Source organism: Balaenoptera ricei, chromosome 5 (assembly GCF_028023285.1).
Source record: "Balaenoptera ricei isolate mBalRic1 chromosome 5, mBalRic1.hap2, whole genome shotgun sequence".
Classification (NCBI taxonomy): Eukaryota; Metazoa; Chordata; class Mammalia; order Artiodactyla; family Balaenopteridae; genus Balaenoptera; species Balaenoptera ricei.
Window position 1 is genome coordinate 71,825,364 of NC_082643.1, and position 12,169 is coordinate 71,837,532.

Consider the following 12,169-nt stretch of genomic DNA (forward strand, 5'->3'; position numbering starts at 1 on the left):
GTGGATAGTATCTCATTTTTTTAATAAGCTTTTAAAAAATTAAGGTATAACATGCATACAGAAAAGTGTGCAGATCCTAAGTGTACAGCTCCATGAGTTTTCAAAGTAAACACACTCATACAACTAGTAACCAGGTCAAGCAACAGAATATTAACACCATTTCAGAAATCTCTCATTCCTCCCACTTCACTGCCCTCACCCTCACACAAGTGTCTGCTGTCACACACGTGTCTACTCACACGTGTCCACTTGTCTCACACAAGTGACTTTTTTTTTTAAACATAGGCTGTATAAGTATTACCATTTTCTGCGAATGCAACACATGAACAGTGATGAAAATCTCTGTGCTGTATTATCCTCTAATCTTTAAAAAAGTCTGTTATGTTCACTGGCCTCTTCTTCTGGGGAACTGAAGAGCAATGTCTATGCGTGAGGGGAAGTGGCCAGAGAAAAGATGGCAAACATGCAGCAATGTCATCAGCTGGGACTGCAAATTCCAGGGCAGCACAGATACAGGGCAAGAGGTGATCAACTCCCCTTTCTCTAGGAATCTTGTAAACAAAAGGGAGTTGTAGCTGTTTTGTTTGAAATTTAAGGGATACAGTGGCCTTAGAAAGCGGGAAGAATTTGAAACACTTGGATTACGAGTCAATTTTACGATCATTAGAAAAAGTTGGAGCAAAGTGAAGTCTTCAGTTTCAACCCCTATCTCTCTGCTTATTCAGTCACTTATTCATTTAACGGGTATTAATGGAGCACCCAGTATGTGGCAGGCACCATTCCAAGTACAAGAAGACACGGGTAAACAAAACAAAAAGTCCTGCCCTCATTGGATAGACGTAAAATATTTAATACATTAGATGGTAGTAACTGCTATGGAGAAAACAGCAAGATAACTTTCAATTTGGAAGAAGAGTCTTTCCAGGAAAGTGACATTGAGCAAAGACCTAAAGGAGGTAAGAGAAAAAGCCATAAGGGTGTCTGAGGAAAGAGCATATCAGGCAAAGAGAATATTCAGTGCAAAGGCGGGGGTACCCCTGGAAAGTTGGAGGGACAGCACGACACCACTGTGACTAGGGCACCAGGATTCAGGGAATAGCGTGGTAGCAGTGGGAAGTCATAGAAGGTGACATCAGAGATAGAAAATCTTGGAAGGCTTGGCGGTTTTCTGTGAGGACTTTGGATGATACCCTGAATAGACTGGAAAGATAGGGGTTTTGAGTGGAGAACTGATGCAACCTGACTAATGTTACAACAGGATCACTCTAGCTTTACCATTGACAACGAACTGTAGGGAGTAATGGTTAATGCTGGGAGACCAGTTAAGAGGTGATTTTAAGCATCAAGGGGAGGGCTTCCCTGGTGGCGCAGTCGTTGAGAATCTGCCTGCCAATGCAGGGGACACAGGTTCGAGCCCTGGTCTGGGAAGATCCCGCATGCCGCAGAGCAACTAGGCCCGTGAGCCACAACTACTGAACCTGCGCGTCTGGAGCCTGTGCTCCGCAACAAGAGAGGCCACAAGAGTGAGAGGCCCGCGCACCGCGATGAAGAGTGGCCCCCACTTGCCGCAACTAGAGAAAGCCCTCACACAGAAACGAAGACCCAACACAGCCATAAATAAATAAATAAATTAATTAATTAAAATAGCTTTACCAAAAAAAAAAAAGCAAAATCATTTAAAAAAAAAAAGAATCAAGGGGAGAGATGATTTGGGCCTAGACCAGGATGGTCACTGTGAAGGTAGTGGTCAGCTTCTGGATGTACACTGAAGGCAGTGCTAATAGGATTGCTCATAAATTGTGTGTGAGTTATAAGAAAAACAGAGGAGTCAAAGACAACCCCAAGGTTTCGGCTTGAGCAACTGGAAGAGTGAACTTGGTTAATCATTCTTGTTATTGCTCATCTCCAGAATGATTTGTTGCTGCCATTACTTAGATCTGACCCTAATAGGGAAGGGAAATAATATGTGTGTGTCAGGATGGTGAGGTTTTCATATCTGCTTCAGTAATTGAGCATTTGGAATCAATAGTTAAGAAGTATGAGATTCCTTTAAAGATAAGTCTACCAAGATACTATCAGCCTTTTACAGTATTGCTGCTGAAAGCCTATTAGACAGCTATACATTTTTCCTTTGCTTTCTCTCATTTATATACTTTAGTAAGTTTAATAAGTTTTCAAGTACTTCATTTTTCCATTGAGTTTCTCTACTGAATCTTGCAAAAATATCAAAATAAAAAAGAATTTCAAAGGTCAAAGTGAAATTCACAGAATTTCACCCTTTACTCCTTAGTTTCCATCATCCAGTCGATATTGGAGGTGGAAAGGTCCAAGTTCTGGAACTCGGAAAATCACCCTCTGTAGACACAGACTCATATATCCTTCTGCGTGCTCCCTCATTAACCCTTTGAGAACCTCTCTTGCTTCCCAGCCTGGATACTCTTATCAGGTAGTTCAATGACACTTCAAAGCACAGGTATGTGTGGGGATAAGATGTTGTAGATTTGAGATGTCTTGAGATTTTTAAAAATTTAGATGCTCAAAAATGGAACAGAGGGCCAGATACATTGACTTATGTTTATATGCCTGAATATCAGGGGGAAAAAAAAAAAAAAGGAAATGAGGTACAGCAAGGTAATCCCACTTTCAGCAGGAGAGAAAAATGACCAAATTCAGCCATACTCCTTGCTTTCTTGACAAGACTGCAGCTTTGTGAAGTTAACATGGATTTCCTGTTCTTCTAACTCAAGTTCTTGTACTTACCATTGGGAGAAGTACACTTTGCAAATGGAAAAACGGACTTCAATTCCATGTTGGAGACCTCCTGGAAGAGGTCTTCTTTTACACTGCCAGGGGCTAATCACAATCCAGGGGGATGTCTAAACCTCATAATTCTTGTCTGATTATCTCTAGTTTAGAATATCTCCCTCTCTGGGAGCCATAGGTGTTCTAGCACCTACTATCACTCTTTTCCAGCTAGCAAAAAGTATGCAGGGGCTTTGTCTATTTATTCAACAAATACTGACAGCCTACTATGTGGGTGACTAGGTGCTAGGGACCCAAGAGTGAATAAAGTCTTTGACCTTATAGACTTTGTAGTCTCATCAAGGAGAAGAGCAATAGTCAGCCAATCGTAAGGCATTATGAAGACTGCTATGATGGGAAAAAATCAGGTGCTGTGGGAGTAACCTAGATACGGGCAGACAAGACTTCTTGGAGCAAGAGATATCTAAACTGAAAGTCGAAGGGTGCAGAGAAGTCAGCTAGATAAAAGGAGGAATAAAAGTGTTTCAGATGGAGGAAAGGGCTGTCATACTTGGGATTTATATGTCATATTCATGTTACCAGCATGGAGATTTTCATGGGCATTGGAGGCTTTGGTCTGACTAGGTTGGCCATCTCCATGATGGTTTCACAGTTTTGGCTCCATATCTCAAGGGCCTCCTACATGATCACCGTCAGCTCCAGGTTCCACTACCCCTTTTCCTGCCCCAAGTCCACCTTGTCAGTTCTCAACCCTGGGGAGACTCTACCGGCTGCTTTCCCCCTGTATATTTCTGGGTTGTGTTGCTGGAGAATGTTATGAAAATAAGCTAAATGTTTCCTCTGAAAACTTTAGTTACCTCAATGGAATCCACATGCTTGAAGAATGATTTTGCTATTTATCTTTAAATGATTCCTTATCACATTCTGAGCCAAGCCCTCCTCGTCTAACAAACATTTACTGAGCACCCACCAAGCGCCAGGCACCAGTCTAAACCCAGCCTCACCACCTTCACTCACAACAGGCGATTATGCAATGTACTGAGATGGATCCAAGCCACCTTGATGTGTGAATGTCACTGATTCCTAGATTTCTATGTAAAGTGCCCTCCCTTCTTTAGAGAAAGGAGTTCTGTTTCTCTCTGAAGTCGATTATCTCTGGCTGCCAGCTCTTGGCCAGGGGTTTATGTTATCAATTATTACCTCTCTTTCAATCACTACTTTCTCTTCACTGGATTATTCCCCTCAGCCCACAGATATTTAATTTAGAGATGAATATATATGTTCTCTATACTAAGAGGAAGGAGGAGGAGGAAAAAGAAAAAAAAAGGAGGGAGAGAAGGAAAGAAGTTTATGAAAAGAAAGAAGAAAAAAAAAGAGAAACCCTTCTCTTGGATCTTGCTATCTCTTCAGACTAAACTATGATTTTCTCTCTCTCCTTACCACATTATATGTTCATCACTGGAACATGTCTTAAAGACTTGCTAACTCCTTAAGTCCCTGTGGTCTGGTTTCTTTTTTCTCCCCTGAAACTTTTCAAAGGTCACAATTCCAATTGTCAAATTCAGTGTCTTTCTCACATTCTCCATTGTCACAAGTAACTTTGATAACCATTCCACATTATGTGGAACTCCTCCCTTGAGGAGTTTCTGGCTCTTTTCTTTAAAAAGAAAAAAAAAAAAGTTTAAATTTTTTTCTTTTTAATTAAAAAAAAAAAACAAAGACTCTTGTCTGGTTCATCTGCTTTTTTCTTTACCTTAGATGTCAGTGATCTTTCTAAGGACTACCCTGGTAATCTCATTCATTTTCATCGGTTTAGTTTTGGTATCTAGGCTGAGGACTTCGACTTCTTTTGCCCTCTACTGAGTTACATGTGCATTTCCAGTTGTCAGCCAACCACTTCCTCCTGATGGCAATATCATCTTGGTACCTCCAATGCTGTGTCCCCTTCTTTCTACCCCTGTTACTTTTATTTTTCCTTCCCATTTCCCTATCAGGCTCTGAGGTGTCCACAGCTGGGGTTCAGTCATGCTGAGGCAGCTCTGGCAAACTAGTGGGGCAGCACACCAGAAGCTGATTAGAATGAGACCCAGGAACCTCTTGAGACTTAATCATTCTAAAAGAAAATTCCAGGCCCATTTGATTGGCCCAGCAAAAAACAATCCTTGTAAGGGCTGGATGATTCTAAGTAGAGCATGATGTTTTTCATTTAGAATCATCTTCTACCCTCTCCCTTTAAATACCACCACAGAACCTTAATACCAATTTGTAAAGTGCTAATAGAATAAAAGTGTTTATAATGGAGGTATGACTCAGGTGTTATGGGAGTGTAAAAGATAGGGAAATAGCAAAAGTTTTATATAAGATGTCATTGGAATGAGTCTTATGAGTAGGAATGCCCTCATGGAAAAATAAAGGTCTCTGGTAAAATACAAAACAACAAACAAGAGGAAAAACACAAAGACTTTGGTGTATATGGCACATTTGAGACATTTTTTTTAGTTTTTACATGACCAGTGCATAGCAGAGAAGGAGAGAAAGAGAATTAGGACTCCACGGAGAAGGTTTCAAGAAGAAGCGTTGTGGTCAGACCTGTGCTGTAATAAACTGATCTAAAAATGATGGGTAGGGCAGACGCCGCAGTGTGAGAGAGATGAAATGAAGGCCTGAAACAAGGAAGTGGCAGTGGTGTGGAAAGGAAATGATGCATTCAAGAGTCTCTGCACAGTCATATCTTCCCTGTCATAAGAAAAATGAGTAGGAGCAGAGCCCCAGCCGACAATTGAGATTGTGTGGCCTGCAGGAATAATATTGCTCTGAGTAATGGGGACAGTCAGAGGGTCTTGGGAAGAGCCCCAACGTGGGCAGGCTGACTAGCAGAATCCTAGCTGATTTTCCATCTGACAGATAATATATGACTTAAATGGTGATAAAAAGTGACATTATCATCAGGAGAAAAACATGGTTCGCAAGGATACATGCACCCCAGTGCTGATCACAGAGCTGTTTACAACAGCCAAGGCATGGAAGCAACCTAAGTGTCCATTGACAGATGAACAGATAAAGAAGATGTGGTACATATACATACAACGGAATATTACTCAACCATTAAAAAGAATGAAATAATGCCATTTGCAGCAACATGGATGGATGTGGAGATTATCATACTAAGTGAAGTAATCCAGACAGAGAAAGACAAATATCATATATCATCACTTATATGCAGAATCTAAAAAAAAGTGATACAAATGAACTTATTTTACAAAACAGAAACAGACTCACAGACTTAGAGAACGAACTTATGGTTTGTTTTGGGGGGAAGTGTGGGGGGAGGGATAGATTGGGAGTTTGGGATCGACACATGTACACTGCTATATTTAAAATAAATAACCAACAAGGACCTACAGTATAGCACAGGGAACTCTGCTCAATACTCTCTAATAACCTCAATGGGAAAAGAACTTGAAAAGAATAGATGCTTGCATATGTATAACTGAATCACTTTGCTGTACACCTGAAACTAACACAAGATCATTAATCAATGATACTCCAATATAAAATAAAAATGAAAAAAATAAAGAGCTTAAACAAACAAAAAGTGATATTATCATTACTTAGGTGCTTCATTAAGCCTAGTGCAAGTTTCCACGCTGAATGTCTTTCCTACCATCTATTGGATGAAATGCCAAATCTCTTCCTTGAGTGATTTTGCTCATCAAGTATCTCCATCACCAAGAAATCACAACAGAAAGTCAATAGTATGGGGGTTGGGTGGGGCACACAGTGGACTTCAAAGGTACTGAGGATGTTCTATTGTTTCTTAAACTCAGTGGTGGTATATTAGTCAGGATTCTCTGGAGAAACAGAACCAATACGATGTATATAAGTAAATAAGAAAGAAAGAGAGAGATTGAAAGATTTTTAAGGAGTTGGCTCACATGATCTTGGGGGCTGATAAATCCAAAATCTACAAAGTAGGTCGGCAGGCTGGAGACCCAGGGAAGAGTGGATGGTGCAGTTGGAGTCCAAAGGCAGTCTGCCTCCAGAACTCTCTCACTCTTGAGGGAGGCCAGTCTTTTTCTATTAAGGCTTTCAACTGATTGAATGAGGCCCACCCACATTATGGAGGTTAATTTGCTTTACTCAAATCAGCTGATCTAAAGTTAATCTCATCTAAAAAATAACCTTGGCAGAAACACCTAGAATAACGTTTGACCAAATATCTAGGTACTGTGGCCTGGCCACGTTGACACATAAAATTAACCATCACAGGTCGGTACGTGGGTCTTCCTTTTATTATGGCTTTTAAACTGTAAATATACATTACAAATTAAAACAAAGTCAATGTCTTCCTTTATCTTGGACGCTGAGGTTACAGTTTGGAATACAAGATCCCAAGATTGGCCAAGACAGTTGTGAAAGCCCCTGTGAGCAAAAAATAAGAAAATAGACTTTAACGAAAAAGATATGCAAAACAAGGGCCTTGTGAAATGCAAGGGGACCAAATATTTAAACTACCAAAACAGAAGGGCAAGGTATCCTGGCTCACATTTTATCTCCAATTCATTCAAAAGGTTGTTAATAAGCTCCCAATTGGAAGTTCAGGGCATCTGCTTAAGTATTAGTTGAAACCTGAAGGGAAGAATCTAAAAAGTATCCTAACAATTGCCTTCATGGATCAGACAGGCAGAATTGAGAGGCAGAAAAGAAGGCTGGCTAGACCCCCAAGGGGCTCACATCCTTGCTGTGCCTGAGACTGCTTCTGTTGGCACATGCTGGCATTGATGACTTCTCTGAAAATGGTTATTGCGTAAGTCCACCCAGGGTATAATGTTTAACATTCAGACTAATTCGGACCATCTGTCATTGAGGAGACACATTTACTGAACCCACAGTGAGTGCAGAGCAAGACAAATATTTCTCTATCAAAATGATGTTTCTTAAAAATGGTGTGTTTTGGGCTTCCCTGGTGGTGCAGTGGTTGAGATCTGCCTGCCAGTGCAGGGGAAACGGGTTCGAGCCCTGGTCTGGGAAGATCCCACATGCTGCGGAGCAACTAGGCCCGTGAGCCACAATTACTGAGCCTGCGCGTCTGGAGCCTGTGCTCTGCAACAAGAGAGGCCCGCGCACTGCGATGAAGAGTGGCCCCCACTTGCCGCAACTAGAGAAAGCCCTCGCACAGAAACGAAGACTCAACACAGCCAAAAATAAATAAATAAATAAATAAACCCAAAAAGTTAAAAAAAAAAAATAGTGTGTTTATTGAATTTCCATAAGTCCAATTTTATTTCAAATGCCCTAGAGAAGTTCGTTACTAAAGGAGACTGGTAATGAATCCTATTACAATATCAGATTTTTTAAATGTTTCTTTTCTTCAAAGAAGGCACTAACGATGTGCAGTGCGCTCTTCAGGCCTGCTAGGTTCTGAGCGATCCTTCACATGGTCCCTCCATAAGTTATTGTATTACTGTTTACATAAACTCCATTTGCTGTCATTGGCATAGGGCTTTTATAAGAATTCTTTAAAATATTGTGTGAGTGTACATTCCATTAAACCAGCTTTTATAAATGCTAAGACAGAGTTCTGTTACCCTTTTATATGCTCTCAATTTACATTGTTTAATCTATGTTAAAATCTCTTTGAATTTTAGAAAAATCTTTCTTTGCATAAAAATAGATTAGAATAAAATGAATTTAACAAAAATGAATTTATGAAAGTGTCTGTGCTTTATCCATAAATTTTTAAAGCTTACTGTCTAGAGCATACACTACAATTAGTCATCATTCTCCTCACATTCCAGCAAGTCAAGTGGATAACTCTTACCGTCAAAGAAAGCCAAGACATGATTAGCCTTACTGAATTGTGTTTTAATGATGTTGATGTTATAGTTAGTCTGTTTTGGGCTGGACCACTGGTGATTTGAACTTCTGAGGGCCTCCGTTTTTTCTTCTGTAAGAGGAAGATGAATTAGATACCGTCTAATGTTAGTTTGGCTTCAACACTGTAATTATCTGACTAAGTTCTTGTTTCCTCTTGCCCTGCTCTATAATTTAGCCACAATGCTAACAGAAGGGCTACCTTATAAAAACTATCTGCTTCACTCTGGACCTGAATATTCCTCATAATACTCTACTAGAAATTTCTTTATTCCTGGTATCAAATTTTGATTTAAAAATTTACTAATTTTTGGATATAGACTGACATTGCCTTCTATTATCTGCCTTTTTGGTTCGTATAATTCCTTGCAACCAGATTGCTGTGTTCATCCATTTCTGCCTGTGGATATTCAATCCATCTTCCAAATCCTACTTATTCCTTTACCAGAATGTCTCTGGTCAGCTAGATGGTGCATTTCCCTTCTTCTGAACTCCTGGCTTAGATCTATCATGTAATCTTTGCTTTCTTTTTGTAAATTTAAGTGATCTAGAAAAGTATAAAGATTATAAAACAAATGTACACTATCCTACTTTTCAGAAAGAATTACAGCTACCATTTTGGATTATGTGCTTTCAATCTCATTTCTTTTTATAGCTATCACTAAAGTCCCCTTAAACATTACTCCAAGTCTAATTTCCAGAAGCTACATGTATATGTTGTGTAACCTTCCAGATCCTTAAACAGATACATATATAATATATGCTGCTACTTTTTTTTGTATTTTAACTAGTATACATGACAGTTATGTGGTATGTCAGCAAGTTCCACATCTTTTTTTAACTGAACATACTTTTAAAATCTAGATCTATTCTCATTGATGTAGTAAATAAGTTCCTTTTTTTTTTTTAATTAATTAATTTATTTATTTATTTTTGGCTGTGTTGGGTCTTCGTTTCTGTGCGAGGGCTTTCTCCAACTGTGGCGAGCGGGGGCCACTCTTCATCGCGGTGCGCGGGCCTGTCACCGTCGCGGCCTCTCCCGTTGCGGAGCACAGGCTCCAGACGCGCAGGCTCAGTAGTTGTGGCTCACGGGCTTTGTTGCTCCGCGGCATGTGGGATCTTCCCAGACCAGGGCTCGAACCCGTGTCCCCTGCATTGACAGGCAGATTCTTAACCGCTGCACCACCAGGGAAGCCCAAGTTCCTTTCTTTTAAGTGCATACAGTATTCTGTTATATGACTATACGTTATTTAATTTATAATTCCTCTATTGATGAAATGCTACAATATGGAACCCTCATTGTGATAATTGGTTCATTAAATAAATTTTAAAAAATCTCCCCTACTGCATTGTAATTCCTTGAGTTTCAAAAATATGTTAAAAATCATCTAATTTTCCCAGGAAGAAACACAAAAATAGAGTGTTTTTCTTAGTTAACTAAATTTAGTTTTAACTAAAATGAGAAAATACCTTTAAGTGCCAATGAAAAGAATAGTAAATTGTCAGAAAAAAATATACACCTGAAGACATAGAACTGAGTTTGGGGAATGCTGAGTTAAGCTGACTAAAGGTTAAAAACTGACACACTCAGGCAGAAAAGAGTGTGTATCTGTAATGGGAGCCATGAGGAAGGAGAAGCAGGGGGATAGAAGGCGGAAAAAAATCAGAACCTACAAAAAACAAAAACAAAGCTCCAGTGATTCGGGTATAAAACCAAAAGTAGTCTCTCTAACAAGTTGCAACACACACTGTTGGAACAAGTGCAGGGCAAACTTCCCTATGGCTTCCTCTTATGGTTAAACCGAGCTTGGAGATAATGTAATAAGAGAGTATGGGGACAGACACTACATTTGAATGGACCTCACCCAGTAAACCAATTAACCAGCTAGAATGACCTTTTCAGGCCAGTTGGTGATTGCAGCTATGGGTATTTTCGTGCATAGCTGAAAGGTACGGTGGAATGTAAACCTGAGAGTCCCTTCAGCAAGAAGGTGATGAAGGAAGAATTTCCTTTTTCATCTGCTTGATATCAACCATACTATGGAGGGGAAAACTGCAAAACATTTTGTTTCCAAAAATTCCCTAACTCCTTTTCTAGCTTTTCTTTTTGGTTCTCCCAATTATCCAATACCCTCATGCTAAACTTTGCTGCTGAAAACTCTTTGTTGAGGCATTTCATGGGCAATCTTTCTGGGCTTACTTCTCACTCATGTTTCAAAATGATCTACTTGTCTTTTGACCAAGACTGCCTTAAAGTTTCCCAGCTTGGCTAAATTTTAGAGAAGCTTCCTCCTGACTTCCACTTTCAGAGAACATTTTCTTTAGAAAACTTGTAATTATAATTACTTTCTCTCCCCTTTGAGATGTAAATCTTTAAAAAAAAAAAGGTCTCTGCCAGTTTTACAGTTTAGGAATATCTTTCTCAAGAGCTTGTGCGCCATCTCTCTGAGATGTAACATCAAAGGAGACAGCACCCCTATCTCTCGGCCTCTGTGTAAGAGTAGGAGCCTAATTTTGGTGGGTGCCTTGCTCCAAGTTGTAAAACTGCCTCTTGTCACAAAGATACGAGAAAGTTTACTGCTCCTTTGGGTAAAGCCAGTTAGCAAATATGGATGTCCTGTGTTCTCACTCAACATACTACCACTTAAAAATCCTCCTACCCTTTGTTTCAGTGAGGGTGAGTTCTGTTCTCTCTCTCATTCTTATTGTGAGAGCCTTGAATAGAGTCTTGCTTGCCTGTTTGACACTGTTCAGCACAATTTTTGCTTTGACACTTTCAATTTTCTACCCAAGTTAAGCCTCCTATTTCATAATGGTTCTTCAAGTGAGATGTCAGGAAGAAAGTAATCAGACTTCAGTAATTTATACTATATGAATCCCAATGTTCTTTCTTGGGCCTGCTAGGGGCTTATATATTTTTTAAACAGATATCTATTAATCCACCTGTGTTTCTTAGCTCTCTTTAGGTAAAGTAACAGCAAATTTAAATATTTCAGGCAATGGGGCAGAGCTATTTTGGTCAAGGAGGCAATTTTGGACTGTCCTTTAAGGCTTTAACCTCATGGTTCTCTACTTCAGCTACACGTTAGGAGAATCACATGGGGAGGTAAAAAAATACTGCTGGGGGAACCCAGCAGTTCCCTGGCTAGAGATTCAGACTTAATTGGTCTGGGTGTGATCCGGTCATAGGGATTTCTCCACAGTTGATTCTAATTTGTAGTCAAGGTTCACTTGAATCACTGCCTAAGCTTTTCATAGTTTTTTGTTTTTGAATCACCTCTTCTATTTCTGAATTCAACAGACACTTATGGGGAGTCTGCTTCATGCCAGACACTGTCTAGAATATGAAAATGAATGTGTCATGGCCTCTGCTTTTCCAGGAGCTCTCAGAACAATGGGAGAAGCAGCCTGTAAACAAACAGCTGCAATGCAATGCAATAAAGACTAATAGAAGTTCGTTAAAAGAGTTATGGAAACACAGGTGAGGCAGCAATTAAAATTCTCTGGGGAAGGTGTCTGAATTCACTAGGTC